General features: G+C 42.7%; 1 protein-coding gene across 3 annotated transcripts in view; it reads left to right on the top strand.

The window, feature by feature from the left end:
- LOC118402782 (KH domain-containing, RNA-binding, signal transduction-associated protein 2-like) overlaps positions 1-8,643 on the top strand; it is a 154,219-nt gene extending 145,576 nt beyond the window's left edge. For 2 of the 3 annotated variants that reach the window (XR_008078183.1, XR_008078184.1), the window contains exons 11-12: positions 3,710-3,810; positions 7,588-8,643. The gene's annotated coding sequence lies outside the window, so the exon portion shown is untranslated. The remainder of the gene's footprint in view (positions 1-3,709; positions 3,811-7,587) is intronic. The other variant, XR_004829561.2, reaches the window with a different exon arrangement.
- Positions 8,644-24,966: the final 16,323 nt, after the last annotated feature.

Genomic DNA, 24,966 nt, shown 5'->3' with positions numbered 1-24,966 from the left:
CAATGCACATTGGCATAGGTTCTACAAGTGTCTGCAACTCTATTGGAGGGACGCAACACCATTCTTCCATAAGAAATTCCATAATTTGGTGTTTTGTTGACGGTGGTGGAAAACCCCAACTCGGGTGTTGCTCCGGAATCTCCCATAAGTGTTCAATTGGGTTGAGATATGGTGACTGAAACTGCCGTGTCCTGTGGTTTACATCGTTTTCATGCTCATCAAACCATTCAGTGACCACTCGTGCCCTGTGGATGGGGGCGTCGTCATAATATTGGGGCATAGTCATGATAGCCAAAATAATGGCCTGCCCAGTATTTTTATTCATGACCCCAAACATGATGGGATGTTAATAGCTTTATTAACTCATGAACCATACCTTTGTGGAAGCACCTGCTTTCCATATACTTTGGCCTAGATCCAATCAGCACAGGCATTAACCCGCTATAGCCGACACCCACATAGCGGGTGTTTTGGCAGTGTCGGAGGTGGAACTGCGTTAGAAATGTCACATCGGTGAGCTGCTGCTCGTGTGGTCATTGTCACGAAGCCACACCCGTCCCACTCGCGTTAGAAATTCAGAATGAGAACGTGTCTGCTATATAGAAATAATGACACTCAAATGTAAAATCATTCAACAAAATAATGAGGATTTCTATCAGCCTAATTGAGGTGTAGATTAGGCTAGCCTACATCGCAGTGTTCAAACTTGCAAAAAAGGCTGTATTAGATTTCTCTTAATGAGACTGTGCAGCCAATGGCAATGTCTGCTTTAGGTATAATACTGGGTGCCGCTTGTGGATTTGACTGCTTTTATGCAGTTTCACCTGCGATACCACCAAAACAACCGCTATGCGGGTGTCGGCTAGTGCAGATCTGACAGAATCTATCCCTTTGTATCCTCAGTTACTGAGGTGTTAGTGTTTCCATTATTTTGTCCATTACCTGTAGATTTAAAGAGATGCAGTGAGAGTGGCCACTGGCCAGCTCAGATGCTTTCTGTCATTGTTGTCTTTCTGAAGCAGGGGTGGCGTAGTGGGCAGACTGATCTTGATAAGGTCTAGCCACTAAATAGATTTTTCATTCATTTCTGAATTAGATATTAGATAAACCTCCTGCAAACTATTCTCTATGTATTGATTGCAAAAGTACTGTACTTGCCATTCATTTAATACCAAACTTCATCTGCAGAGCTGATTATTAAGATGTGAACCAGCTGTTGCTATGGCTTCAACTCTGAAAATGAGATCCTTCAATATGTAACATCTATCTGGTTTAAATGCGTATTACTGCAGGTGCGAAGGATCATGAATAATTTACTCTTGCATAGACTTTGTTAAAGCATGTTGCAGTAGCTTCGGGCATGTGCTTGGTGTAGAGGGCAAGGCAACGTAGCACACTTGTGTCTTTATAGAGCATTACTTATAAAGTGATTAGATTACCTTAAATCCTTGTACATCAGTTCTCATTATTATGGAATAAATGAAATGCAATAAAAATGCATTTGACCATTTTGATTAGTTAACCCTTGGGTCTCTAGTCTTGCTATTTATTATCACAAATGGATGTTCATTGAAATGTCAGTCCATTTGAACAAAATATTTATTAGACAACAGATTCTACTAATGACGACATTTAACCCTGAGTTGGGCTGAATACAACGTCTGCGCTCCCTGTAAGCTGGGAGTTGATTGAGCCAAGAGAGGGATAAGACATATATTTTGGACCAGATAGGTTTGACATACAGTACTATACACGTGGCTTTGGGTCTGCTAAATAAAACTGGCAGTCTGCTCTAATCAGTGTCGTACAGGTGGAAACATTTTCCTCTTGCAGTCACGCTTCTAGTAAAGCCTTGTCACAGCCACACTCCCAAAACCATTTCCTGAGCATCTAATTTGTCTTCTCTGTCGAGTGCCATGTTAGTCAATGAAGTAGCTACACACAGGCCTGGATTACTAAAACCTTGAGGATAATTGACTTTTCTTTTTGGCCAAGATAACACAGTTGTGTGAAAACATGGCTCAGAAAACACGCTCGCTTAATTTAAACAGTCCATAAAGAAACACTAAACTGTGCTATAAATGTCTTAATGTATCTGGGCTATAAGTTAAGATCTTTTATTATTTTCAGTATGATGCCAAATTCATAAAAGACAGTTGTGATTCATCTCAGGTTCCAGTAAAAAAAAAAATGCAAGAGATCAAACCGTTGTTTATAGAAAATATAACACCTCATCGAGTGTTAAAAGGATTCTAGTTGAGCAGCACGGTTCCAGAGAAGTGTCTTACTGATCCTGTAATTGAATTCAGTTTTAACGCGGCAGGATAAAAAACAGCCCAATCAGCTGATGAGGAGCTGCAGCAGCTCCCAAGGAAGAGGAGGCTGCCACTGTCATCCATTAATGATGCCTTTGGTTGACTACATTCATAAGTCAATTAATGTTAGTTCAAGGGATTCGGGGAAATGCTCATTTGCTCATTCACCATAAGGGAATTCACCATTGCACATTTGCTCATTCACCATAAGGGAATTCACCATTGCACATTTGCTCATTCACCATAAGGGAATTCACCATAAGGGAATTCACCATTGCAACATTTGCTCATTCACCATAAGGGAATTCACCATTGCACATTTACTCATTCACCATAAGGGAATTCACCATTGCACATTTACTCATTCACCATAAGGGAATTCACCATTGCACATTTGCTCATTCACCATAAGGGAATTCCCCATTGCACATTTGCTCATTCACCATAAGGGAATTCACCATTGCAACATTTGCTCATTCACCATAAGGGAATTCACCATTGCAACATTTGCTCATTCACCATAAGGGAATTCACCATTGCAACATTTGCTCATTCACCATAAGGGAATTCACCATTGCAACATTTGCTCATTCACCATAAGGGAATTCACCATTGCAACATTTGCTCATTCACCATAAGGGAATTCACCATTGCAACATTTGATCATTCACCATAAGGGAATTCACCATTGCAACATTTGCTCATTCACCATAAGGGAATTCACCATTGCAACATTTGCTCATTCACCATAAGGGAATTCACCATTGCAACATTTGCTCATTCACCATAAGGGAATTCACCATTGCAACATTTGCTCATTCACCATAAGGGAATTCACCATTGCAACATTTGATCATTCACCATAAGGGAATTCACCATTGCAACATTTACTCATTCACCATAAGGGAATTCACCATTGCAACATTTGCTCATTCACCATAAGGGAATTCACCATTGCAACATTTGCTCATTCACCATAAGGGAATTCACCATTGCAACATTTGATCATTCACCATAAGGGAATTCACCATTGCACATTTACTCATTCACCATAAGGGAATTCACCATTGCAACATTTACTCATTCACCATAAGGGAATTCACCATTGCAACATTTGCTCATTCACCATAAGGGAATTCACTGTTGCACATTTTCTCATTGACCATAAGGGAATTCACCACTGCACATTTGCTCATTTACCACAAGGGGATACATGAACACTCTTCTGAAGAAGCACATGAAGTAGTAGATTTCAGATCGCTGCATTTACAATAGCCTTGAGCACTTTGTCTCCCACATTTCCTTATGTATGTCCCTTCTTCCTCTCTCTATTTCCTTTAATATTTCCATACCATTTACACATCTGTTTCCTTTCCTGTTCTCAAAACTCTCAGTATGGAAAACACAGTAAACTCTTCCCTGGGAACCGCAGAGTGCCTCCGCCTATCTGAAGTGCTGGGCACAACCAGAAATTAGCCTTGTGCAAATGAGCATGGTAAGTATCTGGAAGCTTTCTTGCACGCCGGCTGTAAAATGAATACATTTTGTCCTCCATACCTGTTACAAAGAAACCTTTCGACAAACTATAGGGGTTGGGTTGCCAGAGAATGGGCACAGCCTTTTGTAAATTAACCCTATCTGCCATTAGGAGAGGAAGCCAGTGCTTCTAGCTTTCTGCTCTGAACCATAACTTATGTTTGTGCTGCAATCCAACATCTGAAAAGTATGTGGGCTACAAAACATCTTTATAACACAAATAAAAGGCTGTATATGTCACAGCAGTTGTGTCTCCCAGCAATTAGGGGTTGAATAGGTACATGTAAGAGTGGAAAACATAACGTACATACAATCAAATGCATATTCAGGTTTCAGTAAAAGGCTACTGATTCCTCTGTTGTGGGTTCTTTGTTGATTTTGAAAAGCTTTTGAAACCGCTACATTTAGCCTGTAGAGAGGGATTTACTTCCTATCTTTCCACACTCTTGTAACATCAAAAGATTTGCTGAAGGACAACTGCTGAAGGACAATTGGGCCACTTTGAAAGGCTTTTAAATAACTCCCTAAATAGTATTTTTTTTCATGATGAATTGTGTATGTATGTGTGTGGGGTTGGGGGGGGGTCATTTGTAGATTGTAATCAAACAAACATTTAGTTTAATTCTTTCATCATACGCTCTATCTGCAATTTTATCTTAATCAATTTGTCTTGTCAATTTTGGGGTATAAAATGGGTAAATCATGAATGCCAAGTCTGGTCCACAGGCAACAAGACATGGTTGCCTAATTTTGTGTTCTATTACAGCAAAGCTTGAAATTGTCTTTGTGAACAGCTGGCCTCCTCTTTGCCCTTGACTTTGAAAGCCATCTTCTTCTCCCTGAGCCTGAGCCACTTGGCTCTCAGCAGGTGCAGCCTGTTAGGAGTGCCCCAGACCAGATTTGCATGGTGGCTGTTTATTTGCCGTTATGACTAAGGACTGATTTGTGTTGCTGGGCTGAAAGACGTCTGCCAGTTCCATTCGTGTAGCCTTTGCCAAAAGCCACTCTCAGATCCATTTTCATAACAAGCGTGTTGCCAGCTTGCCACAAGCCAAGGGCTCAAATCCCCCAGCCTGTTATGAATGTTGGTGTACAGTTCTTAAAGTGTGTGCCATTGTTCAGTCGTCTCACATACAGATTACCAATGAGTCATTACCAGAGCTGGATTCCCAAAGACAATAGCATTAGTCATTGTTCGGTTAAATGTGATGTATGCAATTGTCAGAGGCCGAGGTGCTTCAAGGCTTCTCAGATCACAATTTATTTTGTGTAGAAAATTATTGAATACGCCTATAAATTGACCAATGTTGAATAATTGTACCGGGGTGCAATGCAATGAGTCACCAAGTCAGATATGGCATGTTAATTCCTTTAACGTCCCTCAAATGAATCTAATAATTATTGACTTTTCTGAGTGTGTGTAATGTTCAAATGGATCATTATCCCCCATTGGTAGTGAAAAGGAGTTGACGGCACAGGAGAGCAAAGGAGGGGTGTACTTTATGATTGAAGATGAATTATATTAATCCAAGCTGACAGAATCAAAACATCTGACAGTGATATACAATGACACCATCTGTTTGTAGTGCATTGGCACTGGCTTGTTTTCCCCACACAAACACAAACATGACATAATGCACTTGGCTTGGCAGAGTCAACCTGGGGATTTGGGAAGGAATCAAAGACACTTGCAAGTCTTTCAGTCCAAGACTAACCACAGTAAAATAAGTCAAATAAGTAAACCCATGTTATATTCTGCATGATTATGTTAAAATGCAGTACAGTATATACCATAGTAACACTGCAGTTAACCCTTATTGTACTCAAATGCGCATATGGATGTTCTCCACCATTTTGGCATGCAGAGAGAGATTATTTGGAGCAGATGTAGTGGGTATTACCAGGGAAACATTCACTCACACAAGTTAATAAGCAACACCAGTTGTTGAGTTTTCAGCTGAGCGCATTACCCAGGCCATGCATGAAATGGTTTCATTTTCCATCACTGTTTGTTTTCCCTGATCATTTCCATGATAGAGAAAGAAAACGGAATTACTGTTGTTGAACCTATTGAGGTGTACAGCTCCCCAGTCCTGCCAGTTCACAAATGAGCTTGGCATCTGGGTCGATTGCATGGCAAGGATGGTGTCTGCATAGGCTCAGCACGCAAGGAAGTGTCTCATGCCAACCACTGCCAAGTGACTGACTGTGTCACGCCTGCTCACGCTCCCCCTCTCTGGCGCTCGAGGGCCATCATTACACACACCTGTCACCACTGTTACGCGCATCAGCGCTTCATTGGACTCACCTGGACTCCATCACTTATTGATTGCCTCCCCTATATCTGTATTAATGTAGTTCTTGTTCCCCCTCTCCCCCTTGTTGTGTTTCATGTTGGTTATTTATTGAATATTCACTCCCTGTATTTGCTTCTCGTCTCCCTGTCCTCACAAAATGTTGACACCACAACATCAGGGAGATTCTTTTTTTTTTGGTGACGTCGAGTGCCACTCCCGAAGGAACCGGGGGTGCCTCAGCTGGCTCGTCAGGCTTCCATGCCTTAGCTGGCTCGAGAGGTTTTCTTGCCTCGGCAGGCTCCCATCCCACGTCATTCCTCAGCCGGCTCGTCGAGCTCCCGCGCCTCAGCTGGCTCGTCAGGCTCCCGCGCCTCAGCCGGCTCGTCAGGCTCCTGCGCCTCAGCCGGCTCTTCAGGCTCCCGTGCCTCAGCCGACTCGTCAGGCTCCCACGCCTCAGCCGGCTGGTTGGGTTCCCATGCCTCGGCTGGCCCAGGTGGGACGCCGGGTGGCGCCCCTAGAGGAGGGGCTACTGTCACGCCTGCTCCCGCTCCCCCTCTCTGGCGCTCTCTGGCGCCAGGTGACCTATCATTACCCACACCTGTCATCATCGTTACACACATCAGCGCTTCATTGGACACACCTGGACCATCACTTATTGATTGCCTCCCCTATATCTGTCTATTCCTCAGTTTCATCCCCTGTTGCAGCACTAATGTTGTTTTTGTTCCCCCTGTCCAAACGCTGTCCTTGTTTTGTTTCATGTCGGTTATTTACGAAATATTCACTCCCTGTACTTGCTTCTCGTCTCCCAGCGTCTGCCTTCACAGACTGGCTGACTGGCATGGGGAGGCGAGGGGGAGAAGAGAACAGGTGTCTAGACCAGACAGCAGTCAGTGAGCCTTTGCTCATCACCACAACTGTCTTATTTATTCAGGAACATCCACAAACTTACAGCACTCAGTTGTTTACATTTACATTTAAGTCATTTAGCAGACGCTCTTATCCAGAGCGACTTACAAATTGGTGCATTCACCTTATGACATCCAGTGGAACAGCCACTTTACAATAGTGCATGTAAATCTTTTAAGGGGGGGGGGGTGAGAAGGATTACTTTATCCTATCCTAGGTATTCCTTAAAGAGGTGGGGTTTCAGGTGTCTCCGGAAGGTGGTGATTGACTCCGCTGTCCTGGCGTCGTGAGGGAGTTTGTTCCACCATTGGGGGGCCAGAGCAGCGAACAGTTTTGACTGGGCTGAGCGGGAACTGTACTTCCTCAGTGGTAGGGAGGCGAGCAGGCCAGTTGTTGCAGAGTCAAATTGATTGCAGTTTCAAATTCAAATGGCAAAGAATAGCCACAAAGCCATGTTTTCTAACTTATCCAAAGACTACAATAACACCATCAAGAAGACTGTCAAGCTTTGTCTCTTGCCTGTTTTTCAGATGTGCAAATGGTTATGTGGATGTGTAGCATCTTCCCTGTCCATGTCAACAAGTCAACCTGGCCAGGTGAATGCCTACACTTTATCATGCATGTATTTTATCATTGTGATTAAGTTAGCCGTGTCATACTAGTTTGTTGTGTTTCCATACAACCTTCATTTCCATTGCATTGCATGCTTATAATGTAGTTTTGATTGGTAGTTTTCATTTTGTTATTGCTGAAAATTTGTGCTGAACTTATACTCTTCCCTTGAAGCAATATAAGAGGTTTTCTCAGTTCACCGGGGGTTTTCTCAGTTCACCGGGGTTTTCCAGGTTCGCCGGGATTTTCCAAGTTCGCCGGGGTTTTCCAGGTTCACCGGGGTTTTCCCAGTTGACTGGGGTTTTCCCAGTTCACCGGGGTTTTCACGGTTCACCTGGGTTTTCACGGTTGACCTGGGTTTTCCCAGTTCACCGGGGGTTTTCCAGTTCACCGGTGTTTTCCCAGTTTACCGGGGGTTTTCCAGTTCGCCCCCGGTTTTCTCGGTTCACCGGTGTTTTCCCAGTTCACCGGGGTTTTCCCAGTTCGCCAGGGTTTTTCCAGTTCGCCAGGGTTTCACTCGTTCACCAGGGTTTTACTATAGGAAGTATACTGTAGTTTCACCAGTATCACCTCTCCTACCTTTTTCATCCCAGAGAGCAGATCATTGCTAAAGCATCCTGTCTATAATTTCATTTTCTACACAAAAGCCCCCAAAAATGTATTACAGCATGCAGAACTAATAGATGTTTACTCAACTGTAGCTCAAACTGAGATATTTCTTTCTATTTCCCCTCACTACAGGCAGTGAAATATATGTGCTGTTTCTGTATTGTATTTCCTCTGCTGCCATTCTACTGTGTTGAACGAGGGGACAAACAGGACAAATAAATTCTACATTTGCTTTCACTTAAATGCTGACATTGTATGTAATGAGGTTCGTATGTGATGAAGTTTGTAGGTAAACTAAAACTGTGCAGTTAAGTGTGCTGTGCCATTTCAAGGCAGATATCAACACAATATGTCAAAATGTATAATTCAGCCAATGTTAGTGTATTTACATTAAAATCACTTTTTATCCTACAGAATTTGCCTCTGTATGTTTATTTGCAAGGAGCAATTGTTTTTGTTATACATTATGTATTGTTGTAGAAACTGATATCCTCATTGTTCAAATACCGTTGACAAATACCATTGACATGGCCTCTTAATTGTCAACTCACTCTTGGCAACTATATGCAACAACAACAAAAATGCAATATATTGTCCTGCTTTATACCAAACGGCAGCACAGCACTGCGACCTTGAATCCCGGACAGGCTAAGAGGTATTGTCACCTGGAGCCTGTTGTCATAAAATAGAGTGCCCCCTGGGTGTGTTCCAGCCAGGTCTGCTAATAAATGATGTGCTTGGTAGTGCCAACATGAGTGTGTTAATTCATTAGGAAAGTCGGGGCCTACCGCTGGCACCCAGGCCAGATGTCACAGGCACATTACTGTAGAGGCCTGTCAGGAAAGTCAAAATTGAGCAAACGACAGAGGCCAGCGACAGTATGGCACATTCCTCAGACTGCTCTCTCAGGGTGGGGGTGTTTGGGATAGAGAATGATGCTGTCTGGACATCTGCATATGCTAAGCCATGATTAAAAGAGTAACTTAGGCTTAGTTATAATGAAACACATAATTTCCGGTCTTCATTTTCACAGTTTGTTGCAAAATATATATATATTTTGGTCTTTTAGTAGTACATCTATCTCTTTTGGCCCCTAGTGGTTCAACTACCAATGAAATCATGATGTAGAGGTCACCAACCTTTTCTGAGTCAAGATCACTTTCACAGTCAAAAAGCAAGCTGAGATCCATCACTCAGGTTTTGTTTTTAAACATGACTTAAAAAATGTAACATTAATCTAATACAAATGGGGTTTGGGCAGTAGGCCTAGTACATTTCTACAGCATGTTGGCTATATGCCTGGCCTGACAATATTATTCCTCTCAGACCATATATTTCAATCAAAAGCTTTGATAACAAAATAGATCAGTTGTTGTAGCACTTGCAAGGCACAGCTGAGCATAATTTAAATCATTACCTTTTTATTTTACTGGACTGATCTGTATCAGCATCTGATTAATGGCAATGCTGGGAACTCGGGAATTCCAAATTAGATGACCGTAAAAAAATATTTTTCCCAGACGGGTCTCATTTTTTCCCAGAGTTCCCAGTTGTCTTCAACACACTGAAATCGGAAGCCAGAGATTTTTAGATTTCCCAGTTCCCAGATGTTTTGAACACAGCATTAGTCTCAGAGAAGCGAGGGAGAGAGCAGCAGAGGGCAAGCCTCTCACGGTCCCTGCTCTCTCCTTCCTTTCCTCCTATGAGACTGACCATGTTGTTCCTATGACAAGAAAAAGTAAAATATTCCTTGATATTAAAATAGACACGATGAGCTGCTAATAATAATTTAAAAACTCGGGGCTGTCGATACACTTGGCTACTCATTCAATGCAGCTGCAGCGTGAGTGGAGGTAGGGAGAAGTGTGTTTTATGTTTTGTAATAGTGTTGAATAGAATCAGTGTTAAATAAAAAATGTTGACAGTGCTAAATAAAAACCGTGTTAACAGTACTGAAAAAAACGGTGTTGACGGTGCTGAATAAAAACAGTGTTGACAGTGCTGAGTAGAAACTCCCTCATAAAAACAGTGTTGACAGTGCTGAGTAGAAACTCCCTCATAAAAACAGTGTTGACAGTGCTGAGTAGAAACTCCCTCATAAAAACAGTGTTGACAGTGCTGAGTAGAAACTCCCTCATAAAAACAGTGTTGACAGTGCTGAGTAGAAACTCCCTCATAAAAACAGTGTTGACAGTGCTGAGTAGAAACTCCCTCATAAAAACAGTGTTGACAGTGCTGAGTAGAAACTCCCTCATAAAAACAGTGTTGACAGTGCTGAGTAGAAACTCCCTCATAAAAACAGTGTTGACAGTGCTGAGTAGAAACTCCCTCATAAAAACAGTGTTGACAGTGCTGAGTAGAAACTCCCTCATAAAAACAGTGTTGACAGTGCTGAGTAGAAACTCCCTCATAAAAACAGTGTTGACAGTGCTGAGTAGAAACTCCCTCATAAAAACAGTGTTGACAGTGCTGAGTAGAAACTCCCTCATAAAAACAGTGTTGACAGTGCTGAGTAGAAACTCCCTCATAAAAACAGTGTTGACAGTGCTGAGTAGAAACTCCCTCATAAAAACAGCAGTTATTTGCTGTATTCTTTGACAATCCCTCTCTGGTCAAGGTTTTAAAAGTTATCATACTTTGTTGTGGCTGGGGTTGTGGAAGCTGTAGGCATGGTGATATGAGCTATCTGATTGGCCAGCGCAGTAGGAACACCTCATTTAGTTACAGGTGTGCCTGGTAGGTGGATTTGTCTTTTCAGACAAATGTTCCCATTTTGAACCTTTTCAAGCTGCCTACCCGGTGTACAGGGCTTCTGAATCAAGTGCACCTACCGCCAACAGTGCAACACAAATGTAAAAAAGGAACGCAAGCCTTTATCACAGACTATCATTGGGTTTTCTACAGAAATGTTTGATGATCGACTAGGAATGCCTTGAAGAGCGACCGGTTGGTGACCACTGCTCTACATAATTTCAAGGGAAGGGTTCGATATCAATCCACTTCCTTCTATGTGCTGGGTGGAACCACCTCAAGGCTTTACTATGAAGCAGGTGACAGTACGCCTTATTTGGCAATGGTCTTGGTAAGTGGGATGTACCAATATATTTTTATATGCATCCTTGACCAGACTACTGACATTACACAAAAGGCAGTGAGGCACATTTCCGCATATGACCAAATTGAAATGTTTGGCTTACCGTTTCATACACGTGTTTTTACGAAGAAAATAAACATGTAGGCTATGAGGATTATACATTTATATCTGTAGCTACATCCATTGTAACTAAGAAATAGATGACAATGGTGGTCATGACTTTTTTTGTTATGTTTTCCCCATCTACTATAACTGATTGGTGGTGCAGTCTGCTGCAAAAGTGTTTGGCTCATGAACTCATGTTTGTGAGTTCTAATCCCACATGAGGCAGTTGTCTTTATTTACAATATTCATCCCCTGCTCACACAATTCTAATTCTGAAAATTGAAAGCATATCTGTGAGAGTGGTCGCCCTAGTATTATTAGTAGAGTTTTATACAGTACCCAATACCAATCTGTGAGTTCATTTGACCATTGGGGGAAAAAAACTACTTCGTAAATACTGCAATGCGGTTTGGATTTCATTTTCAATGTGATGATTGCACTTTTCTTCAAAACACAATACCGCAATAAATGTGAGTCCACGTTTCAAAGAGATTTTGCGCCCCATGGGGGATTCGAACTTACAGTCCACCGCCACAGATAAAAGGAAATTGGTACCTTACCACTCTAGACTAACTGTCCAGAGCTGTATCTTCTCATGATGCACATTATTTTATTATCAGTGCGTGCCAGTAGACTTCTGGTAAATATGCTTTTGTGAAAAAGTGTTTGGATTAAGTACAACTATGTTTAACCACCCCAAAAATGAATATTTATGTGCAATTTCCCCCACCCACAACTTCTCAAATTAGTTCTTTTTTTTAAATATATTTGAAAGGGTTGGGCCACAGGAGGTTGGTGGCACCTTAATTGGGGAGAACGGGCAGGTGGTAATGGCTGGACAGAATGGGTGGAATGGTATCAAATACATTAAACACATGGCCGTTCTACCCTCAGCCTTAAGACAAGCAACACAGGGAGTGACGGTACAGTTGGCACGTAGGGGTTTTGCCATGTTCTGTACTATAGTACTATAACAACCTTTTCCCTCTCCTGATGCAAGCAGAACAAATCATTCGGACTGTTTATTTCAATGTCTTCTGATTATAGTACTTAACCTTGCCAAGGACTATATATTTTTTATGAAGATTACCACGTGAGCCTTGAAATAGTACCAGGAATTGTGGATAAGGAAAACTGATACTATTCAACAAGTACAAATATAATAAGGATCTGGATTCTAATTGCGTAACAGAATCCCATTTCACTTAGGCTACACATTTTATGAGGAGAGATTCGCCCCATGAACCGCCAACTGTGAACATCTCCCATAAAGACATTCATAATTTAGACTTTTATTTGATTTTGATATTTTCCCTCAATAAAAGCTGATTCACTCCGACTCTACATTTTACCTGCCTTCATATCTCTTGATCTAAATATTGAAAATGCAGAGAGAAAGTGGGTCAGAGAGCAGGCAGATATCCAGAAGAAATGTTCAATGATGCAAAACAGTGCAGGGCCGCAGTTGAAACACACAGCAGCGGTGAATTCCCTCTGCCTGGTAGAGACAGGTACCTGAGCAAACCCAGCTTTGTTTAAATAGTTGCTCACGCTTGATGAGCCAGAATGGAAGGGAGCGCTGATCATCACCAGTTGAAAAAGCGCTTCCCCAATGTAGAATTTGTAATGAAGCAGGTTTGCAGAGTATGCGGAGTACTTGACACGTTTTGATGACTTTTCGTCTCTTCTCGATGGCTGGCTGGGATCCAGGCATGGGTGACATAATGTTGGGGTGTTACAAGGTGAGCTGACAGCTCCAAAGAAGTTCTGTGCTACTCTGGCTCTGTGCATCAGATGAAGGTTACCTTCTGCACAGGTCTTGCCCTTCTCCAGCTTACCAGGTCTATATTTCACAGAGCTGATTGATACTGAGTGTTGACATGTGGGCTATTTGTGCTATTACAGTATACAGCCAGGTCCAATGGGGAAACTTCTCAATGGGATTCTTCTGAGGTGATCTCAAGACATGCATGTAGTCTAAAAACATAGGCTTGTATTACTTATGGACATTTACATAGGGCAATTGCAGAAAAAACATTGGTCTATAATTTAGGTCACAGAATGTACATACATTTTTAAGACAGTGCATAATACAGTGAATATAGCACAACAGCTGTGCTTTCAAGTACCATAACCATACTGTATAACATACAGTAGAGCAGGGTTCACCAACTGGCGGCCCATGGTCCGAATATTGCATGTAGGTGATTTTATTTGGCCCCCCAAGTTTTCTGAGCACCTTTTTTTCATTTGTTGGACATAAACCAGTGTAAAAACACCTGCAAAACAGCTCCAAGTGATTTTAATTTTGGAAATACGTTCCAAAGTATTCCCACACATATTAGAGAGATATGTGAGATCGCATACAAATGTAGGCGTTTGAAATATTATGTTTTAGTCAAATATATCTGTCTGTGCTTCTTGCAGTCAATTTGCAGTCTACGAATGATTTGTAATTATGTTCTGGCCCGGTGACCATCCACTCAAGAACAAATAGTCCAGCGGTTGAATCTAGTTGATGATCCCTGCAGTAGGCTGTGTGAAGGCCTGGTTTATCTTTCAATTTCTGGGATAATTGGGTGATTTTGGTTTTCACCTCCGTACCACCATCCCCAAACTGACAACCCAGCTCAGCCTTGCATCATTTGCCAAGATGGCCCTTGCTGCATTTCCCCCGGGCAGTCTCTTTTTCAGCCCGCCGCACCTTCCCTCTCCAATACACCAGGTCAAAACACGGCTCAGTGATGTTCACACCAGCTGGCCACAGGTACAGATATAATCAATCCTAAAAATACACACTCTTACAGAGATAGACTCCAGCCCAAAGTAATGTTCAGCAACAGAAAAATGTGTGCGAAATCAACTCGTATTGTTGGCAGAGTTTGTATCGCCTCCACAACAACATTACTATCGTTATTTATTTGTGTTACTCGTGCGTTATTCGCAGGCTACTACTATGTTTCTCCTGTGACGGTTATATATGGATGTTCTACCTAGACCACAGGAAATGTGAATGGGCAGCAGGTAGCTTAGTGGTTAAGACCAGTAAACTGAAAGGTTTCTGGTTCAAATCCCCGAGCTGACTAGGTGAAAAACATGTAGATGTGCCCTTGAGCAAGGCACTTATAATTGCTCTGGATAAGAGGGTCTGCTAAATGTTCAAACTTTCATTAGAAACCCAACAGTATGTATTATCATGTACATGTAACTGGTGAGCATTGTCATATTGTCATATTACTCATGAGCCATGCCTCTCATTCACAATTCTGATATGAATAGGATTGAATAGGTCACAAAAGATCAATGAACTGATGGGCTATCACGTCCGCCGGTGAGCAGAGATACCGTGTGAATGTCAGAGGAGGTTGCTGAGCAAGATACCTTTACACCCCACAGACAAGAGGAGCTCAAAACAAGTTTCAGATGGTACATCCACCTTTGCAGTCTCACATTGGGATTACTTTCCTGACACGACAAAGTGCAGTATATCTAAAACCAAAAAATGCAGCCTAAAAACAGAATATCGACCACATACCTTGAAACCAAAAAGCTGTTCAACACAGTTACTCACAGATATTATAAAATAATAATATCTGTGAGTTACACACAGATATTATAAGTGTGTAAATCTCCACGTGGATCCTTCCACAAGTCGTTTCACCATGGAGGCACATCTGAGTAGGGAGAATATTCATTTAATGAGATTCACGACGGCTCTCACCAGCTGGACATCATTACGGATTCTCTCTCATATGCCCTGTTGACATCCCATGCTCTGCTGCCCACCACAGTACCGCTCCAGTCACCCTTAGCTCACATTCCGCAATTTATCCATAAATTAAGACATGGTTTCAACTGAATTATTCCACAAGGAGAGCAAAAGACAAGAAGATCTAGCCTCAGATACAGTAGCTACAAAATCTGTGCAAGGCAGTTATTGAGCCGAGTGCTGATGGTGTACAATGCAGCAAGCAATAAAGACATTTCCAATTCTACAGGGTGCACTTCAGCAACTTGTTATTGTACTAAATTATGACTACGGTCAGGATTAAATCAGATCAGCAGTAACCCACGGCATAGCTTATCATTGCTTTTGTTTAGGCGTTTCAGAAGTGTAACTGGTTGGAGCTGTCAAATCCCAAAACTGATCAGGTTGTTACACCTAGGCAGTGGCAACCCATCAATCAGGTCACTCCTTGAGCCGTAACTGTTGAAAAAAAAAGTATGCTTGTTACGCATGATATTTTGCCGTTAATACGTGTCACATGTCAGTTCGCAAACAATGCAAACAAATGTTTACAGTATATAATTGAGTCAATAAAGATGCATACAAACATGGTCTCTTTTTTGCTTTCTTTGGACATAAACATTACACAACAAGTTGGAAATTGCAAATTCAACAATGAGTGGTTTGGAAGGAATCAGCTTTGCAAAGCAATCACTATGCTGTTCAGTGGAGTGGATGTGTGATCCAAGTCTGGGTTAAACGGTCTCTTTTCCAAGCTTATATGGATAAACATTCAACATTCACCGCTCTGTCAATCCAGCATGACTTCAGCCGCTTTCAAAACATCTGGAAACTCGTAACTGGGAAATCTCAGACATCAGTGAATTCAGACAACTAGGAACTCGGGAAAAAACTAGATCTGACTGGGAAAATATGTTTTGAACGGCCATCCAACTCGGGATTCCACGCCGGAAACTCGGGCCTCTTTCTCGAGCACCGACTTGAAGATCTCTAACGTCATGATTCAACCTTGTTTTTTCCAAGTTCCCAGTTGCCTTGAAAGCACCATAAATCCAGAGAATGACAGATTTTGATGACAAAGTTTGATGACAAAATTTTCCCACAAGGGACCGCCACACCAACTTCCTGTTCAAGTGAGCACAACGCAACAAGGTGAGTCCAAAAATGTCTTGTATGCTGCTGCTCATGTTCTGCTCCCAAGTGGCACTGCGGTCTAAGGCACTGCATCTCAGTGCTAGAGGCATCACTACAGACCCTGGTTTGATTCCAGGCTGTATCACAACCGGCTGTGATTGGGAGTCCCATAGGGTGGTGCAGAATTGGCCCAGCATCGTTAGGGTTTGGCCGGGGTAGGCTGTCATTGTTAATAAGAATCTGTTCTTAACTGACTTGCCTAGTTAAATAAAGATTAAATAAAATAACACATGATGTAATATGCCAGGGAGATATGTATACTGTAGCTAAGAAAGTAATACTAAGTGTATGTTGTTTAGTAAGCTGTTAGTAGCCCATGTGCCTCACCCTAATAATTTGGTCCCTTTTCCACGTGTAGCCTACAGCCTGTTTTAGAGAAATGTCATCATCAAACATTGTAAGAGCTTTCATTGTCTGCTTATATGCCCCCTTTACTTATCCTATGATTCTGACTTGGTGTACAGGGAGAACACTGTAAGAACGGCCCATGTTCTGAATTCTGTCGCTGTAAATTTAAAAAGGACTGAACAAATAGTTATATTGACTACTTCCGTCCTAGCTCGCTCATTAATATCTTAATCAAAACTATGGATTGCCTCATATTTGCTCGTCGTCCCCTTATGCTATAGTTTGTACATCTCAATTGTCAGTAGAAACCACACGTTTAAGCAAGTCAGCCATACTAGATATTGTTTTTTAAATGTCAGTAAATGAGGCTGAATTAACTGTTTCGCTGCCAGACAAGGCCCTGCTGATAACCAGGTGTAACCTTGGTAAGATGTTGGGACTGTTGTTGGGACACTGCTGTTGGGACAGCTTTATGTAGGCCCTAACAGTTTGTGGGAACCATTTGTCACTGTTATAGTCCAATTAATGTATTGTTTAGTGATGTGTTGTGTTATGTAGTGGCTTTGCTGGCATGCATAAAAAATAAATAAAACATCTCAAATCACCACTGCACCTAGGGTTGTTAAGGTGACTGTATTACCGCTGCACCAACGGTCATGAGTCATGACAGCTGTCAAATTCCACTCGTTTAGAAACGGTAATTAGGCTTCTCCAAGCTCTAATGCTGCTGATCGGAATTAGTAGCCCACCAAACTTGCAAACTGCCTGGTACTCAGCACTATATTGTCCCTCTAACCACTCTGATATCAATGCAAATGTTATCGAAAGAATCAAACATTTCATGACAGCCCATGAGCTCATGTTGCACAACACGCAATTGCGTGAGAAAACAGAGTGATGGCCTCTATTAAAAAGAGGATCCCATCAGCTTTCTATAGGCATAGTATATTTATTTCTCAACTTTCCTAATATTAAGCATATTCTCTTTACAAAAGGGGCATAGCCTACCTGGCTGGCATGAACATGAACCATGGGAAAAGCGTCCAACTATTTCATTTCTAAGAAGGCATGTATTTTTTCTGCTGCACCTGATTTGAGCCAGGTGCATGATAATGGTCCATTCCAAATCAAAACTAATTTCACACGTATGTAATTTAGTATATGTAAAGACAAGATTAAATCAAGAATAGTGTGATGGGTGACATGGTCCTTCTGTGGCTCAGTTGGTAGAGCATGGCGCTTGTAACGCCAGGGTAGTGGGTTCGATTCCCGGGACCACCCATACGTAGAATGTATGCACACATGACTGTAAGTCGCTTTGGATAAAAGCGTCAGCTAAATGGCATATACATATATATAATTGTGAATGATGCCCAGCATAAGGCAGATGTTTCTACTTTTTCTAATCATAGTCCCACACCTCATATAGCCTAGCCCATGGGCCTATATATTTTATAAGGTTTCTACTTGGATTAGCTGACACAACATGCCATTGGATCACAGGAGGGATGGCTGCTGATAATGGGCCTATGTACACCTATGTAGATAGTCCATAAACAATCAGCCATTTCCAGATACAATAGTCCTTTACAACATTAACAATGTCTACGCTGTAATTCTGATCAATTTTATGTAATTTTAATGGACAAGAAATGTACTTTTCTTTCAAAAACAAGGACATTTCTAAGTGACACCAAATGGTAGTGTTCATATATCACACATGATTACATCGCGCATGTGCATTTACACAGTAATTATTATTCAACATGTCCTCACCTGGGATCTGAAGTCATAATCTCTTGGTTCACCGCATACCAATCTTCCTGCTTCTCTTTTTTCTCGGAATGCCGTTTTCGGCCAACTAAACATTTTTAGTTCAGTTAACACTTTAACCAAAAAGTTGAGTAAACTGAAAACGGCTGTGGAACCAGTTAATTAATAATAATGAGTTTAAACAACTATAATTCTTTAACATTGCAACTCAACAGTCAGGCCTTGGTGTAACAGACCAGAGTCCGAGACAGAGACATCTGCGATAGAGAGATTTTTATTTCAACCCTCACAGTTGAAGAAAAGAAGCCCCATTGTTGGATTTGATCCAAGTCAAGTCTGTCATGCCAAGACGGAAGTGTGAAACATCCCTTCCAAAGACGTTTTCACTTATTTAGTTGTTCTATTACTTACTGACAAACTGGTAAAATCACACTGGTGACTACAGTAATATATATCTCTAGTGTCAAATACTAGGTTGTTGTAACGATTGTCATCGGGAGAAGGAGAAGAGGACCAAGGTGCAAGGTGGTAAGTGTTCATCGTAAATTTAAGAAAATAAACTGAACACTGAATGACAAAAAACAACAATCTGAAAAAACATCTGTAGCAAGCAGTGTAATTTCCTTTCTTTCACTAACAGTAAATATGCTGCATTAGGATTATCTGTACACCCTGTCCATAGGCAATCAACATGGCAATGAGGACATTATTAATTTAGTGATTGACCCATTTCCAAATGGGATCATGTCCATTTGAACGGACCATCAAACTGCCTTCTCTTTGATGTATGACAACATGAGACAAGAGACTGGCTGCACTACTAATGCACTAATCACACTGCAGCACATGCTGTAGATTTGAGCCTCAGATCGCTTAAGGCTGCTGCCATTGTATTTTTTGGATAGAGCTTCGAAGCTTTTACAGTACACCACACATGGCCCTGTACTCCACACATAGTCCATGCAAAAATGTTACTTTAATTGATCATTCATTGTGGGGTCCAAGCAGTTTGGATACCTCCAGTAAAATGCATTGAACCATAGCGACTATGTAGTTTCTACATTCACAACATGGGATGACTAGTTAACACTGGGCTTGATGACATTTGGGAAGCTGTTTGGGGAAATTTAAATTTGTACTGTAATACCCATGCACTTTGGAAATGTATTAAATCCAATAATTCATAGTGTCAAAAAACTGTAACGCTCCACATTCTACTTTCACATTCTTATTTAGCTTCAGAACCTTTTCCCTATTAACAGCCATGGTATTGGCAGTCCCCAGCCCCAGTCCACATATTACTGGATTATTACTTCCTTTGCAGTGCTTTGTTTCTGGGCTAGAAATGCCCAGAGGGGTTAGTGCTATAAGCTGTTGAAGTCGATTACCAGCTTACATTGACCTCACCTTATCAATGTGGCAACCTCTGGAGCTGCATGTGCTTTGCTTTGTCTCCAGTGAAAACACTGCACCTCATTTTCTTCGGAAAGAACAAAAGATAAATGTGTGGGAACTACAAACAGAACAGAAGAACTGACATTTTCTAATGAGCATTTTTTTTCCTCACCAGCATCCTTTCTCAGTCCTCGGACTTCAATGTAATATCCCTGCCAAAATTCCTGAGTGGTTTCAAAAGACTAATAGGCTGTGAAAGAGAATATGTCATGTTGACCGCCTGATTATTGGACAGACCCTGTTTCCTCTCATGGGGTATTCTACAACAGTGACTTTACTATTGAAATAATCCCAGTCCATACAATGTTCTAGTTGCAGGTTGACAAATCCCTCCAAACCCTTCTGTACCAGCTGTTAAAATAGTGGAATCAGGACAAAAGTTCTCTCTAAGTATCTCTACTTCCTACACCAGTGGGTTCCAGAACAGTAAACGACTAGCTACTGAGAGGTTCCAGAACAGTAAACGACTAGCTACTGAGAGGTTCCAGAACAGTAAACCACCAGCTACTGAGAGGTTCCAGAACAGTAAACCACCAGCTACTGAGAGGTTCCAGAACAGTAAACCACCACCTACTGAGAGGTTCCAGAACAGTAAACCACCAGCTACTGAGAGGTTCCAGAACAGTAAACGACTAGCTACTGAGAGGTTCTAGAACAGTAAACCACCACCTACCAGAACAGTAAACCACCAGCTACTGAGAGGTTCCAGAACAGTAAAAACACCAGCTACTGAGAGGTTCCAGAACAGTAAACCACCACCTACTGAGAGGTTCCAGAACAGTAAACCACCAGCTACTGAGAGGTTCCAGAACAGTAAACCACCAGCTACTGAGAGGTTCCAGAACAGTAAACCACCACCTACTGAGAGGTTCCAGAACAGTAAACCACCACCAACGGAGAGGTTCCAGAACAGTAAACCACCAGCTACTGAGAGGTTCCAGAACAGTAAACGACTAGCCTACTGAGAGGTTCTAGAACAGTAAACCACCACCTACTGAGAGGTTCTAGAACAGTAAACCACCACCTACTGAGAGGTTCCAGAACAGTAAACCACCACCTACTCAGAGGTTCCAGAACAGTAAACCACCAGCTACTGAGAGGTCCTAGAACAGTAAACCACCACCTACTGACAGGTTCCAGAACAGTAAACCACCAGCTACTGAGAGGTTCCAGAACAGTAAACCACCAGCTACTGAGAGGTTCCAGAACAGTAAAAACACCAGCTACTGAGAGGTTCCAGAACAGTAAACCACCACCTACTGAGAGGTTCCAGAACAGTAAACCACCAGCTACTGAGAGGTTCCAGAACAGTAAACCACCACCTACTGAGAGGTTCCAGAACAGTAAACCACCACCTACTGAGAGGTTCCAGAACAGTAAACCACCAGCTACTGAGAGGTTCCAGAACAGTAAACCACCAGCTACTGAGAGGTTCCAGAACAGTAAACCACCACCTACTGAGAGGTTCCAGAACAGTAAACCACCACCAACGGAGAGGTTCCAGAACAGTAAACCACCACCTACTGAGAGGTTCTAGAACAGTAAACCAAAACCTACTGAGAGGTCCTAGAACAGTAAACCACCACCTACTGAGAGGTTCTAGAACGGTAAACCACCACCTACTGAGAGGTTCTAGAACAGTAAACCACCACCTACTGAGAGGTTCTAGAACAGTAAACCACCACCTACTGAGAGGTGCTAGAACAGTAAACCACCACCTACTGAGAGGTTCTAGAACGGTAAACCACCACCTACTGAGAGGTTCTAGAACAGTAAACCACCACCTACTGAGAGGTTCTAGAACAGTAAACCACCACCTACTGAGAGGTGCTAAAACAGTAAACCACCACCTACTGAGAGGTTCTAGAACAGTAAACCACCAGCTATTGAGAAGTTCCAGAACAGTAAACCATCACCTACTGAGAGGTTCCAGAACACTAAGCCACCACCTACTGAGAGGTTCTAGAACAGTAAACCACCAGCTACTGAGATGTTTTAGAACAGTAAACCACCACCTACTGAGAGGTTCCAGAACAGTAAACCACCACCTACTGAGAGGTTCTAGAACAGTAAACCACCAGCTACTGAGAGGTTCCAGAACAGTAAACAACCACCTACTGAGAGGTTCCAGAACAGTAAACCACCAGCTACTGAGAGGTTCCAGAACAGTAAACCACCACCTACTGAGAGGTTCCAGAACAGTAAACCACCACCTACTGAGAGGTTCCAGAACAGTAAACCACCACCTACTGAGAGGTTCCAGAACAGTAAACCACCACCTACTGAGAGGTTCCAGAACAGTAAACTACCAGCTACTGAGAGGTTCCAGAACAGTAAACAACCAGCTACTGAGAGGTTCCAGAACGGTACCACCACCAACGGAGAGGTTCCATAACAGTAAACCACCCCCTACTGAGAGGTCCTAGAACAGTAAACCACCACCTACTTAGAGGTTCTAGAACGGTAAACCACCACCTACTGAGAGGTTCTAGAACAGTATACCACCACCTACTGAGAGTTTCCAGAACAGTAAACCACCAGCTACTGAGAGGTTCCAGAACAGTAAACCACCAGCTACTGAGAGGTTCCAGAACAGTAAACCACCACCTACTGAGAGGTTCCAGAACAGTAAACCACCAGCTACTGAGAGGTTCCAGAACAGTAAACCACCACCTACTGAGAGGTTCCAGAACAGTAAACTACCAGCTACTGAGAGGTTCCAGAACAGTAAACTACCAGCTACTGAGAGGTTCCAGAACAGTAAACAACCAGCTACTGAGAGGTTCCAGAACGGTACCACCACCAACGGAGAGGTTCCATAACAGTAAACCACCCCCTACTGAGAGGTCCTAGAACAGTAAACCACCACCTACTTAGAGGTTCTAGAACGGTAAACCAGCACCTACTGAGAGGTTCTAGAACAGTATACCACCACCTACTGAGAGGTTCCAGAACAGTAAACCACCAGCTACTGAGAGGTTCCAGAACAGTAAACCACCAGCTACTGAGAGGTTCCAGAACAGTAAACCACCACCTACTGAGAGGTTCCAGAACAGTAAACCACCAGCTACTGAGAGGTTCCAGAACAGTAAACCACCACCTACTGAGAGGTTCCAGAACAGTAAACCACCAGCTACTGAGAGGTTCCAGAACAGTAAACCACCAGCTACTGAGAGGTTCCAGAACAGTAAACCACCACCTACTGAGAGGTTCCAGAACAGTAAACCACCAGCTACTGAGAGGTTCCAGAACAGTACACCACCAGCTATTGAGAGGTTCCAGAACAGTAAACCACAACCTACTGAGAGGTTCCAGAACAGTAAACCACCACCTACTGAGAGGTTCCAGAACAGTAAACCACCACCTACTGAGAGGTTCCAGAACAGTAAACCACCAGCTACTGAGAGGTTCCAGAACAGTAAACCACCAGCTATTGAGAGGTTCCAGAACAGTAAACCACAACCTACTGAGAGGTTCCAGAACAGTAAACCACCAGCTACTGAGAGGTTCCAGAACAGTAAACCACCACCTACTGAGAGGTTCCAGAACAGTAAACCACCACCAACGGAGAGGTTCCAGAACAGTAAACCACCACCCACTGAGAGGTTCTAGAACAGTAAACCACCACCTACTGAGAGGTCCTAGAACAGTAAACCACCACCTACTGAGAGGTTCACCTAGAACCAGAACAGTAAACCACCACCTACTGAGAGGTTCCAGAACAGTAAACCACCACCTACTGAGAGGTTCCAGAACAGTAAACCACCAGCTACTGAGAGGTTCCAGAACAGTAAACCACCACCAACGGAGAAGAACAGTAAACCACCACCTACTGAGAGGTTCTAGAACAGTAAACCACCACCTACTGAGAGGTTCTAGAACAGTAAACCACCAGCTACTGAGAGGAACAGTTCACAGAGGTTCTAGAACAGTAAACCACCACCTACTGAGAGGTTCCAGAACAGTAAGCCACCACCTACTGAGAGGTTCTAGAACAGTAAACCACCAGCTACTGAGAGGTTCCAGAACAGTAAACCACCACCTACTGAGAGGTTCTAGAACAGTAAACCACCAGCTACTGAGAGGTTCCAGAACAGTAAACAACCACCTACTGAGAGGTTCTAGAACAGTAAACCACCACCTACTGAGAGGTTCTAGAACAGTAAACCACCACCTACTGAGAGGTTCAAGAACAGTAAACCACCACCTACTGAGAGGTTCCAGAACAGTAAACAACCACCTACTGAGAGGTTCTAAAACAGTAAGCCACCACCTACTGTGAGGTTCCAGAACAGTAAACCACCACCTACTGAGAGGTTCCAGAACAGTAAACCACAACCTACTGAGAGGTTCCAGAACAGTAAACCACCACCTACTGAGAGGTTCCAGAACAGTAAACCACCACCTACTGAGAGGTTCCAGAACAGTAAACCACCACCAACGGAGAGGTTCCAGAACAGTAAACCACCACCCACTGAGAGGTTCTAGAACAGTAAACCACCACCTACTGAGAGGTCCTAGAACAGTAAACCACCACCTACTGAGAGGTTCTAGAACGGTAAACCACCACCTACTGAGAGGGTCTAGAACAGTAAACCACCACCTACTGAGAGGTTCTAGAACAGTAAACCATCACCTACTGAGAGGTTCCAGAACAGTAAGCCACCACCTACTGAGAGGTTCTAGAAAAGTAAACCACCAGCTACTGAGAGGTTCCAGAACAGTAAACCACCACCTACTGAGAGGTTCCAGAACAGTAAACCACCAGCTACTGAGAGGTTCCAGAACAGTAAACCACCACCAACGGAGAAGTTCCAGAACAGTAAATCATCACCTACTGAGAGGTTCTAGAACAGTAAACCACCACCTACTGAGAGGTTCTAGAACAGTAAACCACCACCTACTGAGAGGTTCTAGAACAGTAAACCACCACCTACTGAGAGGTTCCAGAACAGTAAGCCACCACCTACT

This window comes from Oncorhynchus keta, chromosome 24, assembly GCF_023373465.1.
Source record: "Oncorhynchus keta strain PuntledgeMale-10-30-2019 chromosome 24, Oket_V2, whole genome shotgun sequence".
Classification (NCBI taxonomy): domain Eukaryota; kingdom Metazoa; phylum Chordata; class Actinopteri; order Salmoniformes; family Salmonidae; genus Oncorhynchus; species Oncorhynchus keta.
The sequence above is the reverse complement of the archived record's forward strand: the minus strand, read 5'-3'. Positions and strand labels throughout refer to the sequence as shown.